Source organism: Nerophis lumbriciformis, linkage group LG15 (genome assembly GCF_033978685.3).
Source record: "Nerophis lumbriciformis linkage group LG15, RoL_Nlum_v2.1, whole genome shotgun sequence".
NCBI classification, from domain to species: domain Eukaryota; kingdom Metazoa; phylum Chordata; class Actinopteri; order Syngnathiformes; family Syngnathidae; genus Nerophis; species Nerophis lumbriciformis.
The window spans coordinates 5233979-5247837 of NC_084562.2; the positions used below are offsets into that span (position 1 = coordinate 5233979).

General features: G+C 39.1%; 1 protein-coding gene across 2 annotated transcripts in view; it reads left to right on the top strand.

The window, feature by feature from the left end:
* LOC133615993 (synaptotagmin-7-like) overlaps positions 1-13859 on the top strand; it is a 464522-nt gene that overhangs the window by 187785 nt on the left and 262878 nt on the right. The window lies entirely within an intron of this gene.

Sequence of the window (13859 nt, forward strand, 5' to 3'; positions counted from 1 at the left end):
AACGCAGATGTTGCACCCTACATTCAAAGTACGTGTGCACTTCAGGGCTTCTCGCCACTGTTGGTTGATTTTTCTTTACACATTTTCTTCAGTTCTTCATTCTGCTTTATGTCACTTTGGCTCCGTTTTTAACCTTGCCCTGGGGATGCTTCTATCTCTCCGGCTCCTCAGTATGTGGGTTTGTGAGTCATTCTGTTTGTTTGTTTTTTGACGTCCATTCACCCATAGCCTGCCTTGTCACACAGAGTAAACCTCTCCATCCTCCTCATTACAGGCAACAGATCACAGACCTTGCAGAAACACACTGTGATGGCGCTGCTTGCAGACTGTGAAAAGCACACCTGTCAGTCAAGTGTATTAGCTTATGAGACCATAAACGTACACACTGGTTGCAGGGTTGTCAACGCACTGAATACAAATCACATCTGTGTTTTGACAACAATTTATCTCTTTGCACCTATTTTCAGAAATTGTCGGTGTTGTTGATATTGATTCCTTGCTGTATTTGCCTTACATATGAAGCAGTCAAATGTCATAATAATCAAGGAGAGTGTTACTGTAGCTAATACTACTATAATTGGTATGGTAATTAGTACTGTAGTTAATACTACTGTGATCAGTATGCTAATTAGTAATTAATAAAATAAGTGATGGATATTCCTTGCCGTATTTGCCTTACATATGAAGCAGTCAAATGTCATCATAATCAAGGAGAGTGTTACTGTGGTTAGTACTACTATAATTGGTATGGTAATTAGTACTGTAGTTAATACTACTGTAATCAGTATGCTAATTAGTATTTATTAGAATAAAAATACATTGGTGTCTCTCCTTGTCCAGAAGATGGGCATTATTATAATAGTGTTGTTGGCGTGATTGTGGTTTCCCAGCATGCATTGCATTGCTAGTTGTACAGTAAACAGTTGTTGAGTACAATAAGAAGATGTTTATGGCTCCATTCGTCATGGTTTACCTGACACATGAATTGTGACGAATGGGTTGTGGGGGCACGATCCACTTTGGTCGCTAGACAGCAGTAGGCTGTATAGCTCGGTTCGTAGAGTGGCCGTACCAGCAACTTGAGGGTTGCAGGTTCGATCCCCGCTTCTGTCATCCTAGTCACTGCCGTTGTGTCCTTGGTCAAGACACTTTACCCACCTGCTCCCAGTGCCACCCACACTGGTTTAAATGTAACTTAGATTTTGGGTTTCACAATGTAAAGCGCTTTGAATCACTTGAGAAAAAGTGCTATATAAATGTAATTCACTTCACTTCACTTCACTAGAGTGTTGAATATCTTAAAATTTGTTTTGTGGCAATTCCAGCTTAGACCGCGGCGTCAGTTGCGATCTAAAGTGGAGATTTCCATTATTTTCAGCAAACTGCTTTGCAAAATAACTAAATCCCCACTTTCCTCTCACGCGAGATCCACCCTGAAAGTTAAAGTTTAGGTACCACTGATAGTCACACACACTAAGTGTGGTGAAATTACCCTCTGCATTTGACCCATCCCCTTGTTCCACCCCCTGGGAGGTGAGGGGAGCAGTGAGCAGCAGCAGTGGCCGCGCCCGGGAATCATATTGGTGATTCAACCCCCAATTCCAACCCTTGATGCTGAGTGCCAAGCAGGGAGGTAATGGGTCCCATTTATACTTTGGTATGACTCAGCTGGGGTTGGAACTCACGACCTACCGATCTCAGGGCGGACACTCTAACCACAAGGCCACTGAGCAGGCTATGAGGCCATGTCTGTCGATGTCAGTCAGGGATGATCAGAATCGACTGCATAAAACTCTCATCGTAACATCGCTCGTCGCAACAAATGCAAACAACACCAACACAACTACATGAAGCCACAACGAAAGTGATCGTGGACCAGGTTTTGCCGAAGGACCAAGTGGCTGAGCTGGAAAGCTGAAGAAGTTTTAATGAATGAAGTCTGAAAAGTAAGTAGTTGTGATCTGCTTGTCATGAACAGTCCCTTCTGGTCATGTCCTTTGTTGGTTTTGTTGTATTGATCTCCTAGCTTTTGTATTTAGTTCTGTTCCTCACACTTCTTTGTTGTCTGTTGCTCGGATCCTTGAGCTCAAACACCTGTCTCCAGTTATAATTAGTATTCCTACCTGATGTAGGTTAATGACTTCCCTTATTTACACCCGTCTTGCCGTTCAGTAGGCGCTAGTGCAATGCTTGCTACATGTTTCAGTCCATTTTATATTTTAATTCTAGCATCACACTATTACCTTAGTTCATGTTTGCTGCTATGCTAAGTTTCGCCTGGCGCTCCATGCACTGCCTTTGTGCATTGTGAGTATCAAAAGACTTTCATTACCTTTACTCATACTTGCCAACCTTGAGACCTCCGATTTCGGGAGGTCGGGGGTGGGGCGGGGGGCGTGGTTGGGGGCGTGGTTAAGATATATATATATATATAAGAAATACTTGACTTTCAGTGCATTCTAGCTATATATATATATACATATATATTTTATTATATATATATATATTATATATATATATATATATATATATATATAAATAAAAGAAATACTTGAATTTCAGTTTTCATTTATTTACATAACACACATAACACTCATCTACTCATTGTTGAGTTAAGGGTTGAATTGTCCATCCTTGTTCTATTCTCTGTCACTATTTCAGAACACACACATTATACAAATATACATTATAAAATCAATAAGAAAACGGGAGCTCTAATTTGGGAGTCTGAATTAGGATCAGAAGTTCCTATATAAACATTGCGTACTCACGTCGCCATTTTGTATTGATTACTGCAGCTGTGCAATTCATTCACAAATACAAACTACAACTCACAAACACTTTAGAGTTAGGCTCCACCATCAGAATGTGTACTTAAAGTTATAAAGATCACATGGATATTATTCAGTGAGTTGATTCACCAAAACTAACCTGTTATACAGGAGGAAAAAGACACAGGACGTTTCAATTGTTCACAGACTGGTCGCTCTCATCAGAATGACAAGACACTTCTGGTCTGCAGGTGATAACATTCAATTGGGAAGAAACGCCCTACTGCCCCCTACTGACCAATGTGAATACTGATAATTGTGTAATGACAGCTCCAAAAACGAATTCAAACCACAAAATAAACTAAATAAATCAACACAAAAATGTGACACATTATGGGTGGGTCACATATGCATGTACAACAGGCTGTCAACACGTCACTCAGGTCCGCATGGAGCTGGAGGGGGCGTGGCCTCCAGCTCCGCCTGAATTTCGGGAGATTTTCGGGAGAAAATTTGTCCCGGGAGGTTTTCGGGAGAGGCGCTGAATTTCGGGAGTCTCCCGGAAAATCCGGGAGGGTTGGCAAGTATGCCTTTACTTTGCTACCTGCCGTCCTTTTGCAGTGTTGTGGATTTATGTTGTGTTGTGGCATTTTCAATTTTTGTGATTTTTCTTGGCTACCGTAGAATACCCAATATAGTGTTGTCCCGATACCAATATTTTAGTACCGGTACCAAAATGTATTTCGATACTTTTCGGTACTTTTATAAATAAGGGAGACCACAAAAAAATGTCAGTATTGGCTTTATTTTAACAAAAAATCTTAAGGTACATTAAACATATGTTTCTTATTGCAATGTTGTCCTTAAATAAAATAGTGAACATACTAGAAAACGTATATTTTATTAGTAAGTAAGCAAACAAAGGCTCCTAATTTGTCTGCTGACTTATGCAGTAACATATTGTGTCATTTCTTTTCTATTTTCTCAAAATTATGAGGGACAAGCTGTAAAAAATGATTATTAATCTACTTGTTCATTTACTGTTAATATCTGCTTACTTTCTCTTTCAACATGTTCTATCTACACTTCTGTTAAAATGTAATAATCATTTATTCTTCTGTTGTTTGGATACTTTACATTAGTTTTGGATGATACCACAAATTTAGGTCTCGATACGATACCAAGTAGTTACATGATCATACATTGGTCATAGTCAAAGTCCTCTTGTGTCCAGGTACATATTTCCTGAGTTTATAAATATAGCATGAATTTTTAAAAAAGGAAAAAAGATTTTGTGACCCATGGCGTTTGTTTACATTCAGGGTGCTAGCTTGCTGTTAGCGGTTAGCTATCGTATCCTCCTACGGTGTGTAGTGAAGCATGTTTAGCTATTCCTCGTCCTGCAGGGATGATACTTGAAATAAACTTACTTTATTTGTCGCCATGGAGGCGAGGATTAGTGATTTAGAAGTAGCTAAAACACTGCCGACTGCAAATGGACGTTCGCCGCTAGCTAGCTAGCCATGTCTTAAAGGCCTACTGAAATGCGATTTTCTTATTTAAACGGGGATAGCAGGTCCATTCTATGTGTCATACTTGATCATTTCGCAATATTGCCATATTTTTGCTGAAAGGATTTAGTAGAGAACATCGACGATAAATTTTGCAACTTTTGGTCGCTGATAAAAAAGCCTTGCCTCTACCGTAAGTAGCAGATGAGTAGCGTGACGTCACAGGTTGTGCGATGATTTCCCCATTAATTTGAGCGAGGATGAAAGATTTGTGGATGAGGAAAGTGAGAGTGAAGGACTAGAGGGCAGTGGGAGCAGATAGGGAAGATGCTGTGAGAGGCGGGTGGGACCTGATATTCAGCTGGGAATGACTAAAACAGTAAATAAACACAAGACATATATATATACTCTATTAGCCACAACACAACCAGGCTTATATTTAATATGCCACAAATTAATCCCGCATAACAAACACCTCCCCCCTCCCGTCCATATAACCCGCCAATACAACTCAAACACCTGCACAACACACTCAATCCCACAGCCCAAAGTACCGTTCACCTCCCCAAAGTTCATACAGCACATATATTTCCCCAAAGTCCCCAAAGTTACGTACGTGACATGCACATAGTGGCACGCACGTACGGGCAAGCGATCAAATGTTTGGAAGCCGCAGCTGCATGCGTACTCACGGTACCGTGTCTGCGTATCCAACTCAAAGTCCTCCTGGTAAGAGTCTCTGTTGTCCCAGTTCTCCACAGGCCAATGGTAAAGATTGACTGTCATCTTTCGGGAATGTAAACAATGAAACACCGGCCGTGTTTGTGTTGCTGAAGTCGGCCGCAATACACCGCTTCCCTCCTACAGCTTTCTTCTTTGCTGTCTCCATTGTTCATTGAACAAATTGCAAAAGATTCACCAACACAGATGTCCAGAATACTGTGAAATTTTGCGATGAAAACAGACGACTTAATAGCTGGCCACCATGATGTCCCAAAATGTCCTCTACAATCCGCGACGTCACACGCTGACGTCATCATACCGAGACGTTTTCAGCAGGATATGTCGCGCAAAATTTAAAATTGCACTTTAGTAAACTAACCCGGCCGTATTGGCATGTGTTGCAATGTTAAGATTTCATCATTGATATATAAACTATCAGACTGCGTGGTCGGTAGTAGCGGGTTTCAGTAGGCCGTTAAAGCACCTCGTCCTGAGGGTGTTTTAGTGTTATAGTTTACCCTTTATCTTTAGTTTTTAGAACAAATTGCGTCCGTTCTCCCTTTTCTGTCTACACACCTTGTCTGCTTGGAAGTACTCTGTGATTGTGCGCTGCCGAACATGCTCCTCTGCTTGCAAAACCAGCAATGTCACGACGCGACGACGCGCCGTCATGTCCGGGAAACGGTTCTTTTCAAACAGAGTATAGTACCATTTTTGATTCATTAGTACCGCGATGCTATACCAGTACCGGTATACCGTACAACCCCAACCCAATATAAGAAAAAAATAATGGATATCACTGTTTGGTACATCTGTATAATCTAATGAGATAAGGAACTTTATTGTGTATATTTTTTATTGTATAACATTTCAGTTGGCGGATTCCAGATCCCCGCCAACGCCCCAACACTCGGCCTTTAAGACTGCTCCCAGTGCAGCCCAAAGCCAAGTCCAATTATGCCCTTAATAAAATGCATATTCTGTTGTTTTGGTCCACACCAGAGTACTGGACCACCATCTCAAACAAGAGAGAAACAAGTGTCAAGCAGTTATGACACATAATGTAGAACTGATCTTTCTGATGTTAAATGCACGTTTCTGTGCAGCCTCCTACACAACATTGTCACAAAGATTTTGTGAAAATACACCAATTATCATCGAAGAAGACCATACAAACAATAATATAAGAACTGATTCTTGCCTTGGGACACTTGCAACATACTTGTTAACCTTTTTAGAAAATAACTGCACTCTCACATTCGTTTCCATGGTTACTTGTCTTACGTAAGTACAGTATAAATATTCAATTGATGCTGCGTTGCTTATGAAGAGCCATCACTTTTTAGTTGTATGCACATTTGCTGTAGACTTAGACTTTGACAAACTTGATTGATCCACAGGGGAAATTGTTCCTGTATGGTCTAATTTATACTTTTCTTTTAATCCCTGAATTCCAACTAGCAGTCTTAGATGTTTTTGCACTCAAGCAATTTGTTTATTTGAAGATAAAGCGTAAATATAGATATTGTTATGTAGAATACTTGTCATTGGCCTACAGCTCCACTTATGCCTGGCTTTGTTGTTCTTACTTTAAAGTAATATGGTTATTTAAAAAAAACTAAACAGCTCATACAAAATAAGGAGTGGGTACCCAATTCGGTACTTTTATAGGCACCGAACAAAGTCTGTCTGTACTACCCGCTATCAATTCATATGAATCAAGTGTTGCCATATTCTGATACCTTTTATTGCACATTCGTTTGCAGACTCAAGCAATTGGCCAGAAAACAAGCAGTCAAGCACTGGGCCGGATCGCCTCTGGGTAATTTTTACATTTTCAATGCCAACAAAGCAAGAAGAATGTGCTCAAAAGTACAATACGGCTCCACTTTTCAAAATGCGTTAGCTCAATGCTAATTTGTATTGGGTTTGCTGTAGACATGCTACTGATTAGCATCAGCTATTTTAAATGGTGATTTCAACACATGCAACTGTGTTAATGAAAACTACAATTAAGATTCACATTACAATCAAACAGATGGTGTGCCATAAGTAAAATACTTACAGTATAAACACTTTTTAGGGCTCAACAAAAGAAAAGACTGGCACATTGAACCTAATGGCAAAGACTACTCCTTTACTAGGCAACACACCGTAGTCTGCCACCTAACGTCTTGGAATTGCAACTCCATACAAAGTCTACTATATATTACAGTACCATACAGTCATTGCAAATGAGACACAGAGGTGTAAGAAAACAATATATAGTGTAAGACTTTGGATAGCCCAGCTCACTCTTAAATGTTAAATAAAAAAATAAATAAAAAATAAATAAAAAAATAAAAATATATATATATATATATATATATATATTATTAATAAACAAGATAATATTTATTGACACATTTGAACATACGCAAAAGTACCCAAAAATTTGTACCGTTGAGTACCGGTATCGATTCCCAGGTACCGGGAATCAGTACAGTACGGATTCAAAGGGACCCATTTTTTTCAAAAATACACAGAAGTTAAGGGTCTCTATTATTATTATTATTTTATTTTATTTCTTTTTTTTTTTGACTGATCTTTGTATGTCACAATTTTATTTTTGTCACGCACATGTACTGCAAAGGATACATATTCAATGTGTCCTTTCTTTTAGAATTGAGGTTGCCTTCTTCTTCTTCTCTCTTCTTGCCTATGGGTCTTAATTTGTCCCTTCACCAAACTCGATATGATAACCCAATGAATAAATCAGCATAATAAGTCTCATATTACCTGGATATTAATTGCCTATTCTTGATTGCAATATGACAGTACAGTATTGATATCTCAGTACTTCTGCATATGCCTTCATTGCAGCCCACAATAGTGTATACATGTACATTGTTATTTATTTATCGTTTTTTTCTTGTATTTGTTTTTAATTTTTTGGATTTATGTTTGTTAACAACCCAACTGCTGAAATAAAAGAACTAACTAAAACCACAGCTAGATAATTGTTTGTACTGGTTAGCTACTAGCATGTCTGCTCCTGAATTGCTCTCCCAGTTGTTTAACTTTACCCTCCAGTGATAATAATACTTAGGATGCTAAGAAAAGCAATTTATTTGGAGTAATGGAGGTGATTATTATTAATGTAGGGGAGCAGCTCCACACTATGTATTAAGATACGTAATTATGTAGCTGTTAACTTGTCAGCCGGGGTACAAAAAATAAATAAATACAGTCTCAGCAACAAAAGATCTGTGTTTGAAAGGCATTAATCGGCAATGGCGATCTCATACTTTTTCATTAAAATTGTCCGATACTGATCGGTGTCAGATTTATCGCCACATCCCTACTAATTGTGCTATTTGTAGGCAAACAATCTGCATGTACAGTAAATTTTGGAACAATGGTTTGCTACACTTTTGTTGTGAATTAGGTGTTGCCAATAAAGGTTTTTCTATTTTGTTTTCTATTCTAAAATCTAAACAGGCCTTTCAAAAAAAAACACACAAAAAAAAAAAACGACAGAATAATCAAATCCTACTGAGTTTAACCACTATAGGCATTTAGCATGCCTGTTTTTGGCTTGCTCTGGGGTATAACATGTTTAGCCTTCTCCTCCAGTGATAATGGTAATTGATAATGATACTTAAGCATACTTGCCAACCCTCCCGGATTTTCCGGGAGACTCCCGAAATTCAGCGCCTCTCCCGAAAACCTCCCGGGACAAATTTTCTCCCGAAAATCTCCCGAAATTCAGGCACACAATATAAACAAGCATACCTGCCCAATCACGTTATAACTGTAGAATGATGGAGGGCGAGTTCTTGGTTTCTTATGTGGGTTTATTGTTAGGCAGTTTCATTAACGTCCTCCCAGCGCGGCAACAACACACAACAACAGCATTTCATCTACCATAAAGCAGTTTGTCTGCCGTAAACAGCAATGTTGTGACACTCTTAAACAGGACAATACTGCCATCTAGTGCATTTGATAAAAGCAATTTTTGCGTGCCACAAAGCAATGCATCTTCAGAGAGGGCGTTCAGCATGGTTAGAAAAATAGTGACAAATAGAACAAGGATGGACAATTCAACCCTTAACTCAACAATGAGTAGATGAGTGTTATGTGTGTGTATATGTGTAAATAAATGAACACTGAAATTCAAGTATTTATTTTATTTATATATATATATATATATATATATATATATATATATATATATATATATATATATATATATATATATATAAAATGGTGGTCTCAAGGTTGGCAAGTATGTACTTAAGATACAACAAAATGCAGTATATTTGCAGAAATGAAGGTGATTTTGTTTTACTTCGGGGATTGGGTCTACACTGGGTATGAAGATAAATAATTAGAGACTAGTTTGTCAGCCGAGGAACTAAAAATAAATACAATATTAGCCAGAGACAATCTGTGTTTGTAATCGACATTGAAAGGGCTTAAATCGGCAATGGGGATCACATACAGTATTTTTTCAGAAAAATCGGCCGCTACTGATCCCTACACATTGTGCTTCTTGGAAGCAAACAATCTATATTTTGGTACAATATGTTCCTACAAATTTATTGTGAATTGAGCAATGACAATGGAGGTTTTTCTGTTCTATTTTGTAACCTAAAATTTATGTGGGCCTTCCAAAATACTAAAACAAAAAAAAGTGAAAATCACGACCACCTTTACATCGGAGTGGGTCATTTAAGTCAGGGGTTCTATACAAATCACAAAGATTGTAAACAATGAAACACCGGCTGTGTTATCCGGCACAACAGTCAGGGGGTGCATTCTACGGCGGGGGTGCGTTATCCGGCACAACACCTGCCGCAATACACCGCTTCCCACCTACATCTTTCTTCTTTGCTGCCTCCATTGATCATTGAACAAATTGCAAAATATTCACCAACACAGATGTCCAGAATACTGTGGAATTTTGCGATGAAAACAGACGACTTAATAGCTGGCCACCATGCTGTCCCAAAATGTCCTCCACAATCCGTGACGTCACGCGCTGACGTCATCATACCGAGACGTTTTCAGCAGGATATTTCGCGAGAAATTTAAAATTGCACTTTAGTAGGCTAACCCGGCCGTATTGGCATGTGTTGCAATGTTAAGATTTCATCATCAATATATAAACTATCAGACTGCGTGGTCGGTAGTAGTGGGTTTCAGTAGGCCTTTAAGTCACACTTTGCAAAGAAAGGCACAGGGCTGACAATATGCAGTCGTGTCCTCCCAGATGCACCTGGATTATAGTAAGACATCTACAGTCCCTTCGCTATTCACCACTCTTTGCTAGGGAGCTGAGGGTCATCTCCCTGGTTGCTCTGCCTCCTCCACATTAAGCAAGAGATGCACCTCTTCAGGCCTCATGTGGCCCAGAGCGCATCTTGTAGGAGTCGCACTAGTCTCTTATCAGCGGGGGCTGAGAAAACAGAGCACAAACTCAAGAACACGGCAGGCGGGAGGAAAGCACGGGCAGAAATAAAGGAAGGACATAGCGCAGAGTCGTTAGACTGAGAGACGGGGATGGAAGTTGAGCCTGCTGGGCATTCACCTTTGCCAGTTCACGAGCAGAGACAGTTGATTAAGTCAAGGCATTAATATTGATAAGAGCATTTCTGGCAAAAATGCAACCGAGAGCTCTTCTGCACGTACTTGTAGACCTTCCTTACTGCTGTGCCACTCGGAGTGGAACATATCACAGCCCACTGGCTGCAGTTGTATCATTTGTGCTCCCTAATGCACACTTGAAAGTGTTCTAGTGGTATCTGGTGTGCAGTGAGTTTCTACAAACAATTCTGAACAAATGGCCAAAGTATGTTGTTTTTTTTGTGGGGCGAGAGAGACCGGGGCGGTTTAACAAATAATATCCTTTTTCAAATGAGCAGTAATCATGAATGAATTACCACGGGTGAAAACAGAGCGAGGGAAGACAATGATTGAACACAAAAGGAGGGGAAACAATCCGCGGACCTGAAGTATCATTGCATTGTGTTCATTGGACTATTAACTAAATGATATTTGGTGATTTATGAACGGTCAGGCCTTCAAAACACGCAGTGAGTGGGAGTGAGAGAGTTTGAGTTATTACAACCTCTTTGCTCCAGCCTTTTATTTACACTTGAAGCCACAGGAGGGACCCAGCATGATACCAAACACAACACTGAAGGTGCCTCATCGGCGTGAACCCCACTGGCAAATGAATCCACTTTACTGTTAATATCTGGTTATTTTCTGTTGTAACATGAACACTTATGTTAAAATGTCATAAGCACTTACTCGTATGTTGTTTGGATAAGTTGCATTGGTTTTGGGTAAGGATGTCCGATAATGGCTTTTTGCCAATATCCGATATTCCGATATTGTCCAACTCTTTAATTACCGATACCGATATCAACAGATACCGATATCAACCGATATATTCAGTCGTGGAATTAACACATTATTATGCCTAATTTGGACAACCAGGTATAGTGAAGATAAGGTACTTTAAAAAAATTTAATACAATAAAATAAGATAAATAAATTAAAAACATTTTCTTGAATAAAAAAGAAAGTAAAAAAATATATAAAAACAGTTACATTGAAACTAGTAATTAATGAAAATGAGTAAAATTAACTTTTAAAGGTTAGTACTATTAGTGGACCAGCAGCACGCACAATCATGTGTGCTTACGGACTGTATCCCTTGCAGACTGTATTGATATATATTGATATATAATGTAGGAACCAGAATATTAATAACAGAAAGAAACAACCCTTTTGTGTGAATGAGTGTAAATGGGGGAGGAAGGTTTTTTGGGTTGGTGCACTAATTGTAAGTGTATCTTGTGTTTTTTATGTTGATTTAATAAAAAAAACAAAAAAAATAAATGATACCGATAATAAAAAAAACGACACCGATCATTTCCGATATTACATTTTAACGCATTTATCGGCCGATAATATCGGCAGGCCGATATTATCGGACATCTCTAGTTTTGGGCAATGCCACACATTTGGGAAATGATCCAACACCAAGTAGTTACAGGGGCAGTATCAATGCTGATACTGATACTTAACATGTTAAAGACCATTGAATGATCACAACCACAATTATAATTAGAGATGTCCGATAATGGCCTTTTTGCCGATATCCGATATTCCGATATTGCCCAACTCTTAATTACCGATTCCGATATTAACCGATACCGATATATACAGTCGCGGAATTAACACATTATTATGCCTAATTTTGTTGTGATGCCCCGCTGGATGCATTAAACAATGTAACAAGGTTTTCCAAAATCAATCAACTCAAGCTATGGAAAAAAATGCCAACATGGCACTGCCATATTTATTATTGAAGTCACAAAGTGCATAATTATTTTTAACGTCCCTCATTTGGGACATGCTCTCCCTGAGAGAGCATGAGGAGGTTGAGGTGGGGGGTTGGGGGGGGGGGGGAAGGGGGTAGCGGGGGGTGTATATTGTAGCATCCCGTAAGAGTTAGTGCTGCAAGGGGTTCTGGGTATTTGTTCTGTTGTGTTTATGTTGTGTTACGGTGCGGATGTTCTCCCGAAATGTGTTTGTCATTCTTGTTTGGTGTGGGTTCACAGTGTGGCGCATATTTGTAACAGTGTTAAAGTTCTTCATACGGCCACGCTCAGTGTGACCTGTATGGCTGTTGACCAAGTATGCCTTGCATTCACTTGTGTGTGTGAAAAGCCGTAGATATTATGTGACTGGGCCGGCACGCAAAGGCAGTGCCTTTAAGGTTTGTTGGCGCTCTGTACTTCTCCCTATGTCCGTGTACACAGCGGCGTTTTAAAAAGTCATGAATTGTACTTTTTGAAACAGATTCCGATAATTTTGAAACCGATACCGATAATTTCCGATATTACATTTTAAAGCATTTATCGGCCGATAATATCGGCAGTCCGATATTATCGGACATCTCTAATTATAATCATACAAAAAACAGGATGGCGATGTAACAATATAAATTAAATGTTTCATAATGATTTCCTACTATTAGGGTTGTACGGTATACCGGTATAAGTATAGTACCGCGATAATAATGAATCATATTCGGTACTATACCGCCTCTGAAAAGTACCGGTAAAACACCCATTACCCCCTACCCCCCGCGCCCACGTCATCATGTTGTGATATTGCTGGTTTTACGAGCAGAGGAGCATGTTCGGCAGCGCACAATCACGGAATATTTACAAGCAGACAATGTGTGTAGACAGAAAAAGGAGAATGGACGCATTTTGGTCTTAAAACTAACGATAAAGGTGAAGCTATAACACTGTAACGCCCTCAGGAAGAGGTGCTTTAAGACATGGCTAGCCAGCTAGCGGCTATAGTCCAGCCCCAGTCTGCAGTGTAGCTACTTCTAAATCACTAATCCTCAAATAAAGTAAGTTTCTTACAAGAATCATCCCTGCAGGATTGAGGAATAGCTAAACATGTTTCACTATACACCGTTGCTCAAAATGTAAACAAACGCCATTGGTGGATCTACACCTAACATCCACTGTAATGATACCAAGTCAGGAGCATATCTAGTCGATACTACTATGAATAAGTCTATTTTTTGGCATCACAACAACTGCTTTTGTTTTGTTTTTAATTCATATTATGTTTATAAACTCAGGAAATATGTCCTTGATGAGGACTTTAAATATGACCAATGTATGATCCTGTAACTACTTGATATCGAATTGATACCCAAATTTGTGGTATCATCCAAAGACTAATGTAAAGTATCAAACAACAGAAGAATAAGTGATTATTACGTTTTAACAGAAGTGTAAATAGAACATGTTAAAAGAGAAAGTAAGCAGATACT